This window comes from Triticum urartu, chromosome 2A, assembly GCF_056163025.1.
Source record: "Triticum urartu cultivar PI428250 chromosome 2A, HENAU_Tu73, whole genome shotgun sequence".
In the NCBI taxonomy this organism is placed as follows: Eukaryota; Viridiplantae; Streptophyta; class Magnoliopsida; order Poales; family Poaceae; genus Triticum; species Triticum urartu.
This window is the reverse complement of record NC_141874.1, coordinates 722,715,898-722,733,977: the sequence shown is the minus strand read 5'-3', so window position 1 is coordinate 722,733,977 and position 18,080 is coordinate 722,715,898.

Here is an 18,080-nt window from a genome sequence, read left to right as displayed (position 1 = left end):
CTTTCTCTACTGAGGTGCTCATCCGGATGAACCAGGGCACAATCGCAATAGTTCTCCCAGTTCTACCTTAGCCGATATAGCGGAACGTAAGGTACCAAAACATGGGAGCCGGGCAAACCCAACATTTGACCAAAGACATGATTCAGAGCTGATGCATATAAGGACAAACTCGCGATGCCGAACACTCCCTAAGGTATTCGGTCTTTATAACATATGTCGGGCCTAACAAAGCCCTTAATAATAAACCCCGGGTGTCCAGGTACTTGCAATATCCTGACGTGGCCACATGCCAATAATTCGGCATCCTTCTCGGTTGTATTGAGTATCCGGAGGATGTGAACAACAAGAGACAGTAAAAAAGGTTGACGCAGGGTCTTAATCTAAAAAGAAACCTTTGAGCGGGTCCCTGCTACACGTCTGCGCCTGTATCTCCGTTGTGCCGTGTCCTGGACGGGTGTAGCACGACTGTCATCTGTAAAATAGAAGAACTTAGGTGAAAGTTGTCATGCCAGAAAATTGGTTATTATCAATAAACCATTAAAATTCAAGATAAGTCAAGTTGAGCCGGACTAGCCCTGATAACACATTCTTCTGCGCGTAGAGCACGCTCAGTATTTCCCCTAACTGTGATGGTGCCATGCGGACCGGGCATGTTTAGCTTGAGAGAAGCGTAATGCGGGATTGCATTAAAATGAGCGAAAGCCGCTCTTCCGAGTAGTGCCTGATAGCAACTTCGGAATGGAGCAATGTAGAAAGTTAACCTTTCGCTTCGGAAGTTGTCGGAAGAACTGAATACAACCTCTAGTAATAGAGAGCCCGTGCAGCGGGCCTCTAGGCCTTGTATTACTCCCTTGAAGGTAGTAGTACGGTGGCTTATTTTTGTCGGGTCTATCCCCATTTTGCGGACTGTGTCCTGATATATTAGATTTAGACCACTGCCGCCGTCCATGAGGACTCGTGTGAGATGGTATCCGTTTATTATTGGGTCTAACACCAAGGCAGCCAATCCTTCGTGCCGGATGCTTGTCGCGTGATCCCCGCGATCAAAAGTGATCGGGCAGGCCAACCAGGGGTTGAACCTAGGGGTGACAGGCTCTATGGCACGTGTGTCTTGGAGTGCATGTTTGCTTCTCCTCTTCATCACATGGATCATGTTGACTGTTTTAACCTCTGGTGGGAATTTTTTCTGTCCTCCAGTGCTTTGCTAGCGAGGCTCGTCCTCGTCTTCGCTTGGTGTCTCCCCCCCTTGTGTTCGGCGTTTAGCTTACCGGCTTGCTTGAAGACCCAGCATTCTCTATGGGTGTGATTTGCAGGTTTATCGAGGGTGCCATGAATCTAACATAGATTGTCAAGAATCTTGTTTAGGCCAGATGGTCCATCTCTGCTGCCTTTGAAAGGCTTTTTCCGCTGACCTGGTCGAGAGCCCTTGAATAAACCCGGTGTTTACCGCCGTATCATCTGGGCTATCTTCTTTATTTTGAAGCTTGCTTTTATTGCATCGTGGTTTTCCATTGCCATCCCTGGCTTCGGATGTGCTTAGGTCGCTGGTGCTACTGCGGGCTAACCAGTTGTCTCCACCCGCGCAAAAGCGGGTCATGAGACTTGTTAGAGCTGCCATTGTTCTCAGTTTTTCTTGGCCAAGGTGTCTGGCGAGCCATTCGTCTCGGACACTGTGTTTGAAAGCTGCTAAGGCTTTGGCGTCTGGACAGTCGATGATTTGGTTCATCTTGGTGTGAAACCTGTTCCAAAGCTTTCATGCGGACTCTCCGGACTGTTGAATTATATGACTTAAATCGTTTGCATCCAGAGGTTGGACATAGGTCCCTTGAAAATTAGCCTGAAAAGCGTCATCGAGCTCCTCCCAACTTCCAATTGAGTTTTTGGGGAGGCCTTTTAGCCAGTGCCGAGCTGGTCCTTTAAGCTTGAGGGGCAAGTATTTAATGGCATGGAGATCATCTCCGCGAGCCATATGGATATGGAGGATAAAGTCCTCAATCCAGACCCCAGGGTCTGTGGTCCTGTCGTACGCCTCTATGTTCACTGGTTTGAATCCTTCTAGGAATTCGTGGTCCAGCACCTCATCGGTGAGACATAAGGGGTGTGTGGCACCCCTGTACTTGGATGTACCATGGCGTTCGGACGGTTGTGGTATTTGGTTTTGATTTTGTGCCCGAGCATGCTTCCTGGATCTAGTCGTACCAGATTTTTGGCGCAAGTCCTCACGTACATCGTGTGTTGACTTATGTGCGTATTTGTTATCTGCTCTATCGCGGTCACAAGATCGTGGATCCGACCTGTTGGCCGTTTTATTTTTTGGCTGTGTGGGCTCTAAGGCCTCGTCGTCGAATTCAGGTAACAGTTTGCGCTTTGGATAGCTCTTTGTGTGGCAACTTCCACCATACTTTGCTTCGTTGTCGAGCACTTTGTTCCACCTGCTGTTGAGTGTATTTTGTGCGTCCTTAAGCCTTTTCTTATGCTTCTTCGGACTCCTCGCTGTGGCAATAAGCCTTCTGCGGAGGTTCTCTTGCTCCAAGTGCGTTTCCGGGATGATACATGTATCTTCATCCGGACTGTTTTCCTCCCCAGCGGCGGTTTGATGAGGTTTATACTCGGCGTCGCCATGTTCGGACGTCGGATCCGTACTATGTTCGCCGCTTGCAGCTTCATAATGCTCTGCCGCCAGGGCAATGTGGTCGTCGTTTCCTCTGGAGTCGACTGGAGTGTTGTTTTCTCTTGCGCTGTTATCGCTGTTTTTGCTATGGAGGGACTTAGAGCGGCGCCGCTGACGTTGGCGCTTGGGTTGCTTCTTGGAGGGGGCCCTCCTCCGCTGTCTCTTTGCCATTGCCTTCTTTGGGTGTGTCCACCATGTATATGTCATGTGATGAAGTGGCTATCCGGCGCCCTGTGGGCGCTGGTTCCTGTTCGTCTCCTACATCTTCGTCCATGCCGTCGATGTCTTCGGAGTTGAAGTTGAGCATGTCAGTTAAGTCGTCGAAAGTGGCTACTAAGCGGGTGGTGGGTGGGCAGCGAATTTCTTCGTCGTCCGTATCCCATTCTAGCCGGACATAGTTCGGCCAAGGTTCTCCTGACAAGGAGAGAGACTTTAATGAATTTAGCACATCACCGAAAGGCGAGTGCTAAAAGATATCCGCGGAGGTGAACTCCATGATCGGCGCCCAGTCAGATTCGATGGGCACGGATGCAGGTGGCTCGGAGTCCGTGGCCGGAGACGAATCCAGTGGTTTGGCGACACAGCTCTCGTAAGGGGTGAAGTCAGTATCCGGCTCCATTGCCACTGAGAGTGTGGCCTCCATGGCGGGGTCTATCCCTCCGTCCTTGGATGACGCAATTTTCTCCGGATTGAATGCCGGAGTAGTTGTAGATGCAACCTCCCGAAAACTGTCCGATGACAGAGTTACATCCTGCTCGTCGTGACTGTGCGGCGCACCTGACACGGGCTCGAATCCGTCGAAGATCAAGTTTCCACGGATGTCGGCAGTGTAGTTTAAGTTTCCGAATCTGACCTGATGGACAGGGGCATAGCTCTCGATCTACTCCAGATGGCCAAGTGAATTGGCCCTCAGTGCGAAGCCGCCGAATACAGAGATCTGTCGGGGGAAGAAAACCTCACCCCGGACCGCATCGCTACCGATGATCAAAGGAGCCATCAAGCCTTATGGTGACGACACAGTGGAAGTCTCAATGAAAGCACCAATGTCGGTGTCAAAACCAGCGGATCTCGGGTAGGGGGTCCCGAACTGTGCGTCTAAGGCGGATGGTAATAGGAGACAAGGGACACAATGTTTACCCAGGTTCGGGCCCTCTTGATGGAGGTAATACCCTACGTCCTGCTTGATTGTTCCTGATGATATGAGTATTACAAGAGTTGATCTACCACGAGATCGTAGAGGCTAAACCCTAGAAGCTAGCCTATGGTATGATTGTATGTTGTCCTATGGACTAAACCCTCCGGTTTATATAGACACCGGAGGGGGCTAGGGTTACACAGAGTCGGTTACAAGGGAGGAGATCTACATATCCGTATTGCCTAGCTTGCCTTCCACTCCAAGGAGAGTCCCATCCGGACACAGGACGAAGTCTTCAATCTTGTATCTTCATAGTCCAATAGTCTGGCCAAAGGATATAGTCTGGCTGTCCGGAGACCCCCCAATCCAGGACTCCCTCACCCTCGATCTGCCAAACCGGGTAGCTGTTTTCATGGCCGGAACCCAACCAGCGCAGAAATCTTCTACCACCGCGGAGATGTTCTCCGGTTCAGCAACAGCAACGCCAGCAGGAGCAGGGGGCTCTGTGCCACCTCCCGCTTAGGTTTTGTCTGATTTGTTCAGCGCTTTGGCAACATTAATGGCCGCGGAGGTGGATGTGGCAGCCCGAGATCAGCACAACGCGGAGATTGCAAAGGTTAAAGATCAGATAACTCAGGCTAAAGCGGACCTAGCAGCAAAGAACGCCAGGATGGCTACGGAACGGGCCGAGTTGGAAGCTCAGGCCTACAGGCTTAGGTTGGACTAGAATGCCTCAGATGAGGTCATGAGGAGGAGATACTGGTCGCACCTCCCGCCGGGTTACGAGACAAGAAATCTTTTCAACACGCCAGGAGCCGGAAGTAGTAATCTGCTAGTGGTAAACCGGACGGAGGCGCCGGAACAGGAGCGCCAGTTCGGCCGCGCACGATGGACCCGCCTCGTCAGAACAACGTTGTACCGCAGTATGTTCCAATGCCCCCGGGGCATTACTCCAACCCGTTAGACAACATTGTGGCCGCCGCTTCACGATTAGTAGCCCTCCCAGCTGACAGCGAGTCACCAGTGGCGATCGAGACACGACGGGCCAGAGAGCTCCTTCAAACAGCTTTAAACTAGCAGCAGGCTTATTCGCATAGTCGCGAGAGGACTCATTCCACCCCCCGTCCGAGTCTGAGCTACAGCAGGCACGTTGAGGATGAACCAGCTGTATCAAGTAGTGCATGTCACCGTAACTCGCCGCGAGGGCACAACCCGGCAGGTGGGGTGCTAATGCGCAGGATGTGGTGGATCATGGTCGGGCACGTCGAGAAGCCGAGTTAATAGCTTTGCATGCAACTCGTCAACCTACTCCGGTTCACCCTACCGCTTCAGTGGAGCCAGGCGTGGTCTTCAATTCTTTAGGGGTGTCGTGTCTTGCCCCCGCTTTACGTAATGTACGACTGCCCAAGGATTTTAAGGACCTCGTAAGGTGCCCAATTACACCGCCGATTTGCAACCAGATTCATGGGTTGAAAGTTATGAGATGCCAATGGAGATGTTGGATGTGGACGAAGCGGTGTGTGCTAAATACTTCACCATGATGTTGGAGGGGACATCTCGTACTTGGTTAAAGAGCTTACCAGCTAACTCTGTCGGATCATGGGCTGAGTTAAAACACCGGTTTATCCAGAATTTTAAAGATACTTGTAAGCAGCCTATGTCGATTGTGGACCTGGCCGCTTGTGTTCAAGAAGATGGGGAGTCTACAACCCATTGGGTGAAGCAGGTCCCAACTATTCTGCATTCGTCGGATCGTATCAACGCGGATACAATAGTGTTAACGTTGGAGGGCAATTGTCGGTTTCTACTGTTAAAACTGATGTTAGGAAGGCTCAAACGTCACTGCAATGACATGTCAACACTTATGTCCTCTTTGGTTAAATATGCCGATTCAGATAATACCAAAGACCCTGACTCAGAGGAGGACAAACCGGGAAAAGGGAAGAAGAACGTCAACGCCAAGGGACAACAACATAACCCGGCAGGTCATGGAACAATGGTAAGCGCAAAGCAAACAATAGTTTGGACTTTGTGGCTAACACCAATGCTCAGGATAACGGTCAGCGTCGTAAGGGCAAACAGCCCCAGAGGGGCGGAGGGTCAGGCCCCAATCTGGAGCGTCTGTTAAATCAACCTTGTCCAAAGCATGGATCGAAGGAGAGGCCAGCTTCACATCTTTGGAAGGATTGTTACATCATGCGAGAGTTCAAGAAGTCCAATATGTTTCAATACGACAATGGCCCGCCCGGCGGTTCAGGAGGTGGTTTTCATGGGCCGAGTTATGGAGCCAGCAGCTCCGGTTCAGGATTTCAAGGCAATCAAACCGGACATAGCAATCAAGGGAACCAGGGCAACCAAGGAGGTAATAACCATCAGGGGCATCAGCAGCAATAGTAGTCGGGGTATCAGAGCAATCCGAAGCAGTTGAATAGTGGGCAGTATCATGTCTTCACCACTAGCTTGTGCAAGCGTGATCAGAAGCTTCACAAGAGGGCCGTGAACTCTGTTGAACCGGCAGTGCCTCAGTATTTACGCTGGTCTGAGCAACCCATTTTATGGAGTAGAGAGGATCACCCACCCCGGGTTGATAATCCAGGTCATCTAGCCTTAGTGGTGGCACCTCAAGTTGGGGGGTATAAGTTCACCAAAGTGCTCATGGATGGTGGAAGTAGTATCAACATCCTTTACTATGATACCTTCCGCCGTATGGGGTTGACAGATATGAATCTTAAACCGTCGAACACCGTTTTTCATGGTGTGGTGCCCGGTAAGTCTGCGTATCCAGTGGGTAAGATAGCCCTAGAGGTGGCCTTTGGAGATGGTCATGATTCAAGGTCAGAAACATTGACTTTTGAGGTGGTGAAAATCAAGAGTCCGTATCACGCCCTGTCTGGGCGACCGGCTTATGCCAAGTTCATGGCGAGGCCGTGTTATGTTTATCTGCAGCTTAAGATGCCGGATCAAAAGGGGACCATCACAGTACATGGGAGCAGGGAGATTGCTTTGGAATGTGAGGAAGCTGATGCGGCTTACGCTGAGTCGGTTTGTGCCACAGAAGAGCTGAAGTTTTATAAAGACAAGGTTGATCCGGCAGACATGACTTCTTTGAAAAAGCCAACTACGGAGCACGATCCGACATTGAAGTTTAAATCGGCCACAAACATTAAGATGGTTGATTTTGTTCCTGGCGATTCATCCAAACAGTTCAGCATCAGCGCTAACCTGGATCCCAAATTGGAAGGCGTGCTCATCGAGTTCATCCGTGAGAACCAGGACATCTTTGCATGGAAGCCTTCTGACATGCCAGGTGTACCAAGGGAACTCGCTGAGCACACACTTAATATAGATCCTAAGTTTAAACCGGTCAGGCAGTTTCTCCGCCGCTTCAACGAAGAAAGGCGTAAGGCTATCAGTGAGGAGGTAGCTCGGCTGTTGGCCGCAGGGTTTATCATGGAGGTCTTTCACCCGGAGTGGTTGGCTAATCCGGTGCTGGTTCTTAAGAAAAGCGGCACTTGGCGTATGTGTGTGGACTAAACAGATTTGAACAAGGCCTGCCCAACAGATCCCTTGGCCCTCCCTCGTATTGATCAGATTGTTGACGCTACGGTGGGTTGTGACCGTTTGTGTTTTTTGGATGCTTATTCTGGTTATCATCAGATCAAAATGGCAGTTAAGGACCAGGAGAAGACAACTTTTATAACTCCCTTTGGAGCCTTCTGCTATGTCTCCATGCCCTTTGGGCTCAAAAGTGCCCAGGCGACTTATCAACGTTGTGCTCAGAATTGTCTTCATAAGCAGATTGGGCGCAATGTTCACACATATGTGGATGATATTGTGGTACAGTCCAGGAAGGAGGAAACATTGATAGATGACTTGAGAGAAACCTTTGACAACCTCCGAGTTTATAAGATGATGCTTAATCCGGACAAATGTGTCTTTGGTGTTCCGGCAGGCAAGCTCTTGGGTTTTCTGGTGTCTAACAGGGGCATTGAGGCTAATCCGGAGAAGATCACAACTATCACCTCTCTGGCTAAACCAGCATGTATCAATGAGGTTCAGCGTTTGGCGGGCCGGATTGCGGCTTTGAGCCGGTTTATCACTCGTCTAGGGGAGAAGGCTATCCCTTTATATCAGATGCTAAAGAAAATGGATGACTTTGTCTGGAGCGATGCGGCTGATAAAGCATTTGAGGATCTGAAGAGGCAGTTAGCTAAACTGCCTGTGCTTGCGGCTCCAATCAATAAAGAGCCTTTACTGCTATATGTGGCTACTAATTCCAGGGCTGTTAGTGTGGCTATAGTTGTGGAGCGCAAGGAGGCTGGAAAGGAGTATCCGGTTCAACGGCCGGTTTATTATATCAGTGAGGTACTTATTGAATCAAAGCAGAGGTATCCGCATTGGCAGAAGCTGGTATATGGAGTTTTTATTGCAAGCCGGAAGCTCAAACACTATTTTCAGGGTCATCCTATCAAAGTGGTTAGTTCAGCCCCTTTGGGAGATATCGTTCAAAACAGAGAAGCAACTGGCCGGATTGCCAAGTGGGCTATTGAGCTTGGACCTCACGGGCTCAAGTATACACTTGGCAAATCCCAAGCACTTATGTACTTCATCAATGATTGGACAGAGTTGCAGGCACCAGAGGAAAAGCCAGATACCACGTATTGGACTATTCACTTTGATGGGTCCATGCAATTGGAGGGCTCGGGGGCTGTAGTCATATTAACTTCCCCACGAGGTGACAAGTTTTGTTATGTTCTTCGCTTAATGTTCCCTTGTACTAACAATGCAGCTGAGTACGAGGCCTTACTCCACGGTCTTCGGATGGCTAAGGAGATGAACTTAAGCCGGGTTAGGTGCTTCGGTGACTCGGACCTAGTAGCTCAACAGGTATCTGTCACTTGGGATTCTAAGGACCCACTCATGGCTGCATATCGACGAGAGGTGGACATAGTGGCTGGTCATTTCAAGGGATATCAAGTTGACCACATAGACCAGCGAAAGAATGAAGCGGCGGACGCTTTAAGCCGCTTAGGCTCTCAGCATAAACCGGTGCCACCTAATGTCTTCCTCGATGTACTGCATAATCCGTCGGTCAAGATACCCACAGAGGAGGAGTTGGCTATTCCTGACCCGGAGGCCCAATTGGTGGCAGCTTTGCATGTTATACCGGATTGGACAGTCTCGTACTTGGCTTACATGAACCGGGGCGAGTTACCGAAGGACGAAACCTTGGCTCGGCAGATAATCCAGCGTTCCAAGTCAATGACCATAATTAATGGGGATTTACATCGTTACAGTGTCACAGGAGCAATTCAGAGTTGTGTGTCTCCTCAAGAGGGTTGTGAGATTTTGTGAGAAATCCACGAAGGAGATTGTGGTCACCACGCCAGTTCAAAATCCTTGGTGGCTAAGGCTTTTCATCACGGTTTCTATTGGTTGACAGCTCATGCTGATGCTGAGGATTTAGTCAAAAGGTGTGACGGTTGTCAAAAATTTGCACGCCGCGCTCATGTTCCGGCTCAAGAGTTGAGAATGATTCCAATCACTTGGCCGTTTGCAACTTGGGGGCTCGATATGGTTGGACCCTTTAAGAGATCCAAGGACAAAAAGACTCACCTGTTAGTGGCAGTTGACAAATTTACCAAATGGGTAGAAGCAGAGATAGTCAGTAAGTGTGATGCAGCCATGACGGTTCATCAAAAAGGTGATATTCCGGTTTGGTTTTCCACATAGTATTATAACTGATAATGGTACTAATCTGTCAAAGGGTGAGATGGAGGAATTTTGCCAACGTGAGCACATCCGGCTTGATGTAGCAACAGTGGCTCACCCCCAGTCTAATGGTCAAGCAGAAATGACAAACCAAGAAATTTTGAGAGGTATTAAACCCCGGCTTATGGTTCTATTAAAGCGGACACCGGGTTGTTGGGTGGAGGAGTTACCTTCTGTGTTATGGAGTATCAACACCACACCTAACAGATCTACGGGTTACACACCTTTCTTCATGGTTTACGGAGCGGAGGCAGTTCTCCCTAGTGATATCCGTCATGACTCACCCCGTGTGACGGCTTATGTTGAAGCTGAGAATGAGAAAGCACGTCAGGACTCACTGGACCTGTTAGATGAGGAGCGTGATTTAGTGGCAGCACGTTCGGCGATTTATCAACAAGACCTCCGACGTTATCACAGCCGCTGAGTTAAGACCATAACTTTTCAAGAAGGCGATCTGGTGCTCCGGCTCATCTAGGATCAGACTGATATGCACAAGTTATCCCCACCTTGGGAAGGACCTTTTGTGGTCAGCAAAAATCTGCATGACGGGTCATACTACCTCATTGATGTGCGAGAGCACAAAGACTCACGTAAATCGGAGGAGGAGACCAAGCGGCCGTGGAATATAGCCCTTCTTCAGCCTTACTATACTTGAGCCACAGGGTCTTCTTATGTACATACTTATGACAATGTATATATTATATATAATAAACCGAAGCCTCGGCTAAAGCGGGGTCTCTGTTCCTTTTTACATCATGTGTTGTTTCACAAGGGTTTCTACTGACAAAGCGGAGTTTTATTAACCCGGCCCATAAGGCCACACGGATATAAACAAAGTCACTAGGGGGCTTGGTCCTATCCGAACCTTAGCTACACCTCTTGATCGGTTTAAAACCAAAAAGGGATATCACTAGGGGGCTTGGTTGTCTTCACACCATAGCTACACCTCTTGATAGGCTTCAAGCCAAAAGGAAATTATGTGGAACCAAAGAGAGTCTGTAGCATCAAGCACAACTCAAACATAGGTAACCACTGAGCACAGCTCAAATATTACCTGGGGGCTCCTTGCTTCTCAAAGAACAACGAGCTTGCACCCTTGTAATAGGCTATGAAGCCAGGCTTGGAAGCCAGGTGTATTCACCTAAAACCCCGGGTTATCATGCCTCTTTAAGTAAGCCACTCTGTCCAGGTAAACCTGGTATGAACCATCGAACGTTTGACAAGTCAATCCCACGGACCCTGAACTTGTTAAAGTTAAAGCGGTGATTGGTTAAAGATTGAGGTCCATCTTAAAAGGCTTTGCAAAATGGTTTAACTCGGCGGCCTGGCAGCCCATGAAAAGCCTCGATTTAGGGCCTGGCAGCCCATGAAAGCCTTGTATATTTATTTTTGATTTGCTGTTTTTATATCTTTTGATAAGGGATTTATGAATATTTTCTGATAAACCGGTGTTCATTACAACCCGTCATGACTTTCAACGCTTAGTTGTCAGTACATGATCAATTTTAAACCGGTAGTATGTTGCTCCGATCTGGTTTTGACTAGATGTCACCAGCATTATACGAACAAATCAGTGGCTATTATAGCCTAGTATGGTTTTCATATGAACTGGCAAAAGGGCAAGGAGTCGTTAACACTCCAGATTGGTGTTTTTCACCCTAACTCGCAGTTGGTCAGCCAACAAGGTATGTCACAGATATCATCTATTTTATCTGGTTAATACAAATCTTGGTTATCCATCCAAGTTATGTATATATTTTTGGGTATCATGACCCGTCCAGTGGTAAACCACTAGGACACTTTCAAGTTCTTATATGCAGGAACACAACTCATAATGGACTATGCATAAATATATCCCAAAGGCAGAGCAAAATTTTCCGGTATCAAGCAAAACAAACATGCTCGATGGCATGACAGATAAAGGTGTTCATGCTATCCTATTACAAGGCGCTTTAAACAGCCCAAATTGAATAATTGTTTTCAAGGAGTGGAAGACTGCAACTGGTAAACCGACCACCGGTTTAAGATTCTTCACCGGGACAGCTTGACGATTGAGGGTCATCTTGCGCGGTCACATCCTCTTCATCCCTCCCCAGACGCTGGAAATCAACCGCTGACCAATCGATTCCGGTTAAGGCTTGAAAAACGGCCTCTTCATGGATAAGATTGGAGGGGTCAATGTTAGGAGCATAAGTATGCTTATGGATTGGTGGCACAAGATGTTCAACATCATGGATCAATGCAGGCTGCCTTTTTCCCTCAGCATCATATACCGGTTGGAAATGAGATAAATTTGTGTCCTCCGCCGGTTTGCTTGCTATTGGCCGCATCTCCTTTGTCAGCCTTCGCAGATCGTCATTATTAACGTCTGAGCCGTCTTCTTTCACGCCAGGATACCCTTTGATGATATCTACCGGTTCAAGATCCGGAATCCATGCCTTGGCCCGGATTAGCGAGGTCAGTACTCCTGATCTTGCGGCTGATCTCTTCAGTTCATTGATCCGGGAAGGTAGCATGGCCAGCTTTTCAATTGTTTCCTTTATCAATGATGGCGCCGGCTTGTTATAGGCTGCAGTGCAAATGGCATGCTAGGATCCAGAGAACATCTATTCTATCAAGGTGTAGGCCGCATGTTAGAGCCCAGATGAGCAATGCGGGTCCCTGTCATGGTTCAGCATCAGTAAACCGACATTGATAAGAGCTTATCATTTAGACAAATTGCACGAGAGGGCACTTACCAAACACAACAGAAGTCATGGCGTTAATCTGCCGCTTTAAGCCGGTCCGTTCTTCCACCACTGGCTTCAGGCCTGCCTCTGCGTCCTCGGCCTTTTTTATCAAACCGGCCTTTTCTATTTCCCAGTCAGCATGCTCCTTGTTGAAGGTTTCTTTCAGCTTCTCCATAGCTACCAAGGCATTGGTCAGCTCTTCTTTGGCTTTGGAAGTCTCTGCTTGTTGAGATTTTACATTCTCTTGAAGGTCTGCGGTTTGAGCATCCTTATTATTCAGCTCAACCTACAAAGGTGAGATATATCATCAAAATAGGTTATGAAGTACCAAGCATATAACAAGTTATGCACTTTGTACTTGGGGGATAATGCCTATTTGTTCTATCTTCAACATATTTTTCACAAGTCTCAAGTACAATGCAAGCATTATCCTTAACACTTGGGGGCTAATGTACATTTGTTCAAAGCTGAGGTATTGATTCAACACCCGATTTACCTCACAAAGTTAAACCGGCCCTTGGGGGCTACACAGGCAAAAAACTACAGGAATATAATGATCACGTCTGATTTACTTAAGACGATCAATTGATATATGGAGGACAAGTTTGTAAAAGTTAATGTATTATACAGTCCCGGTTTATGTTTGTCATCATCAACCGGCCCTTGGGGGCTACTTGGGTTGATGTTTGTACTTTGTATTCAAGAAAGGAAAGTGATGAAAATACCTCATAGCGTTGTTTCATCAGGTTCACCAAACCGGCTTCATATTCATGGTTTGAGTGCAGACAGTTTAGAAAACCGGAGTGGAGTTCTTGAGCGCTGAGATGGGCATAGCTTGACAAGTCAGTGCTCCATTTGACTTTTCCATGGCAGCACGCTCTTCCTTGGCACTATGTTTGGCCAAGATTACAGGATGGCCAGGAAAAGTATGACCAATACCAGTAATGATAACTTCGCCTTCTTTGTCTCCAGCAGCTTTTTCTGGAGTTGATGGAGTTTCAGTAGCTCTCACCGGACTAGAATACCTGTCATCAGCCCGGATTGGATCGACCGGTTCATCATCAGGCACAGCAATGTAAACTTCTGGTTGTTCATCGAGATTGTGATCTTGAGGGGGTGTCTCATCAAAAGTAGCTTCAGGATTGGGATCCTCCGGTTCAACAGTTTGTTCCGGTTCAACCGTTTGCTCCGGTTCAACAACCACCTGGTCTTCGGGCGGATTGTTCACCCGAGCACTACTAGGGAAAAGCCTATACACAGAATCTTACCAGCAGCGCGCTTTAAAATCAGGCGCTGCTGCTAAGTAGTAGTAGCGCGGGTTTTTAACCCTCGCTACTACTAAGTTGATAGTAGTAGCACTGGTTTTTTACCCTCGCTACTACTAAGCGGTCTCTACCATGCCCCCCGGGACATGCCATAGTAGTAGCGCAGGTTTTTAACCCTCGCTACTACTAAGTTGATAGCAGTAGCGCTGGTTTTTACCCCTCGCTACTACTAAGCGGTCTCTACCGTGCCCCTGGGCCATGCCATAGTAGTAGCGAGGGTTATAAACCCGCGCTACTACTAAGTTTTTACCCCTCGCTACTACTAAGAGGTCTCAACCGTGCCCCTCCGGGACATGCCATAGTAGTAGCGAGGGGTAAAATCCCTCGCTACTACTAAAGGTCCCATTTTGAAACTCTACCCCCCCCCTGTGGATCGCCTTTTCGGTTTTGTAAAAAGCAAAAGAAAATGATAAAAACTTCAAAAATTAAAATCCTTCGAGATGTAGTTATGTTACTACATCTACTAGTTAGGAAAATTTAAAAACTTAAATTTGGACATGATTTGCAGAAAGTGTAGGGAAAATGTAAAACGGCTATAACTTTTGCATACGATGTTAGAAAAAAATGTATAATATATCAAAATGTTTCAAAAATTAAAATCCTTCGAGATGTAGTTATGTTACTACATCTACTAGTTAGGAAAATTTAAAAACTTAAATTTGGACATGTTTTGCAAAAACTGTAGGGAAAATGTAAAACGGCTATAACTTTTGCATACGATGTCAGAAAAAAATGTATAATATATCAAAATGTTCAGCACGAAAATCCGCATACGATGGAGACTGCCTATGGCTTGTTTGCAAATTTTTAGAATCCTCAAATTCTAAAAGGAAAAAAAGTTATGCTCAAATTTCAGAGTTTTTTAATTTTGGTCAAATCTGGTCAAACTGTGGTCAAACTACTTATTCAAGAAGTATTAGTGTTACTAAATAATTATTCAACAATATTAGTGTTACTAAATAATTATTTCAGTTTTTTGGAATTTTGGTCAAATCTGGTCAAACTGTGGTCAAACTTTGGTCAAAATGTGGCCAAACTCCTTATTCAAGAAATATTAGTGTTACTAAATAATTATTGTTTTTTAGAACAATAGTTTTAAACTCAAACAGCGAAATGTGTGACTTCATGCTCAAGCTAAACTCCCGAGGGTTAATAGGATTGACATCTTACTATTGTCAGGAAAACAACAAGTGCAGACTTGGAATCGAGGGAGAATAGAACCCGGAAGTTAAGCGTGCTCAGGCTGGAGTAGTGAGAGGATGGGTGACCGTCCGGGAAGTTAGATGATTTGGAATGATGAGGGGTGATTAGAGATTAAATTGAGCAGCGATGAGGGTGATTAGAGATTACAGGTTAAAATAATTCAGAAATTTGAAAATTCGCGCAAAAAATTCGAAAAAAAATTCCGCGGGTTAGTAGTAGCGCGGGTTTTTACCCACGCTACTACTAACGGACGTAGTAGTAGCGCGGGTGGCACCCGCGCTGCTGCTATATGTTAATCCAAAAAAGAGCCTTACGTTCCCTTCCATAATCAATTCTCTTACATAACTAAAGCATTTCTAGACACAACTTCGACCGGTTTGGCTTGGTAATCCTACAGGCAGTCAGGCTCTGATACCAACTCTATCAGGACCCCGATTCTAAGTCACACCGATCTAGCCTGTAACACCTCATATCACTTTGCGGCCTCACGCACGGTATTCCCACGGGTGTAGCCTTACCATGGCCCGGGACCGTTTGCGCCTTTTGGCTCACGTATATGATAGTGTCGCTAGCATCCATATGACAGAGAACCCGGGCCGACATGACTAGTCGTGAACCCAAAGTGGCACTAACTTACGGGGACAGGCATACATGAATCAACATCGAGCATGTCGGTCAGTAGCGTGCGAATCCGGGCTGTAGCACTGGGCTAACAGGACTCCGGGAACCCGGGCTGTAGTAGGCTAGGCAGGACTGCGGATGTCACCGCGTGACATTTCCCCGAAGGGACAGACACAGGAACGAAGTGAATCACATGCCGGCCAGTCAAGTGTTCCGGAGCAGTAGTGCTGGGCCAGCAGGACTCCGGTGAACCAGGCTGTAGCAGACTACTATGGCTCATGCAAGCACAAGACTACATTTCCCCATAAGAGAGGCTACCAAGGATAAACAACTAGGTTGTCGGATCCCACACATACCAAGCATTTCAATCATACACACAATATGCTCGATATCTGTGAATACAACATGGCATCACAACATAACTCTACGACTCAAGTATTTATTCATTAGGCTCTGAAGAGCCAGATATTGCAAACATGGGTCTCATGACCCAACATTCAGAGCATACCAGACAAAGCACATGCGGAAGCTTAACATGTCTGAGTACAGACATCTACAAATGAAAAAGGCTAAGAAGCCCGACTTTCTACCAGATCCTGCCGAGGGCACAAGATCGTAGCTGCGGTATCAAGCTAAACGTCGAAGTCCACGCGAACTTTCTACCAGATCCTGCCGAGGGCACAAGATCGTAGCTGAGGTATCAAGCTAAACATCGAAGTCCACGCGAAACTACTAGCGAGACTGAAGTCTCTCTGCAAAACATAAGTTAAGCAAACGTGAGTACAAATGTACCCAGCAAGACTTACATCAGAACTAACTACATATGCATCGGTATCAACAAAGGGGTAGTGGAGTTTAACTGCAGCAAGCCAGCTTTGACTCAGTGGCTAACCTGAACTACGACTGCAAGCAACTCTTTTGAGGTGGCGCACACGAGTCCACATATTCACCATATCAATACACCACTATGGATCTGCTCCCGTCTCCCTAGGAGAACGCCATCCATAGCACTCACGCTTATCTTGCGCAGTTTAGAGTATCCACTTTCACTTATCTATGAACTATGCAAGGGGTCCAAGTTTCCATATCCGAGGAATCCGGCTATTCGAATAGATAATGATAACCCTGCAGGGGTGTACTTCTTCACACACGCTCCCACCACTTATCACCATATACATGTCATGTATCTCGGCAACCTTCAACCGGAAGCCTGGCGAGGGTGTCGGCCACGACCTGACTAACCACACAAGTCTCTAGTCCAGGTTTATCGCCTATTCGGGTTCCATCCGCGAGGAGATCCGGCCGGAGTTTCGCTCACAGCCCCAAACGATGTGTGCAGGGTTCCCGAGACACCAAACGGGCGCCCCGTACACCGTGCCACGGTGTATCTACCGCATCATAGCCCACCCCTAGGGTCAGCGCTATGCACGGCCGCCAACACATATCCTATAAACACCAGAAACTAGTTGCAACTCCTGGACAGAGGACTAGGGCAGTTAATAAGTCGAGAGGGTCAATTAAGGATCCCAATGAGTGGTAGTAGCTGTTCATGGATCACAAACACAGAACTCAGTTCCTGAGGACGGTTTCAATGAGACAACCCACCATGTACTCCTACATGGCCTCCCACCGCTACATTTACCAAATCATGTTCAACACACTTAGCTCACACACAGTAGGACATGTTCACCACTTTCCAGTTCATCCCCAATGAATCAGACCTGACACAACTCTAAGCAATAGCAGGCATGACAAACAAGCATGAATGAGTAGGCACATCAGGGCTCAAACAACTCCTACTCATGCTAGTGGGTTTCATCTATTTACTGTGGCAATGACAGGTCATGCAGAGGATAAGGGGTTCAACTACCGCAACATGTAACAGTTGAATCGTTGTTGTCCTAATGCAGTAAAAGAGAGCAGGAGCGAGAGAGTGGGATTGTATCGAAATGAACAAGGGGGTTTGCTTGCCTGGCACTTCCGAAGATAGTATATCTCTTCATCAGTGTCATCAAACTCATCGCTGGAACAACATCTACTGAAGGGGAACAAATACCGGTGATAGAGAGGAAACACAATCAATGTAATGCAACAATATGATGGATGAATGTGACATGGCAATATGCTGTTGTTGAGCTAATGCAACTAGAAACCATATTAAATGAAGTTGTTTTGAACCCTAGGTTCAAATTCAAACTCCATAAGTTAATATTCAAATGCCATTCACTTAGGTTGTCCTAAACAGTGATGTTAAGTTGCTCAAATATGCATGAAAATGCCATAAACAGATTCCTTGAATTTTTCTGATCATTTTTCATATATAATTTATTTCATTTGGAGCTATAGATTAATTTCTATGATTTTTCAAAGTTTTGGATATTTTTTGGAATTTTTTGAATTATATTAAATCCAGAAAATTAATAACTGTGTCAGCATTGTGTCACTGTGACGTCAGCAAGTCAACTGTGACTGACCAGGTCAAACCTGACTAGTGGGGTCCACTGGTCAGTGACCCAGGGCTATGTTGTGTGGCTGACAGGTGGGCCTGGTCAATGGCCACGTCAGCAGGGTCAAATCTGACGCTCGGGTCCATCGAGATTAAGTTAAGTCTAACTAATTTTGTT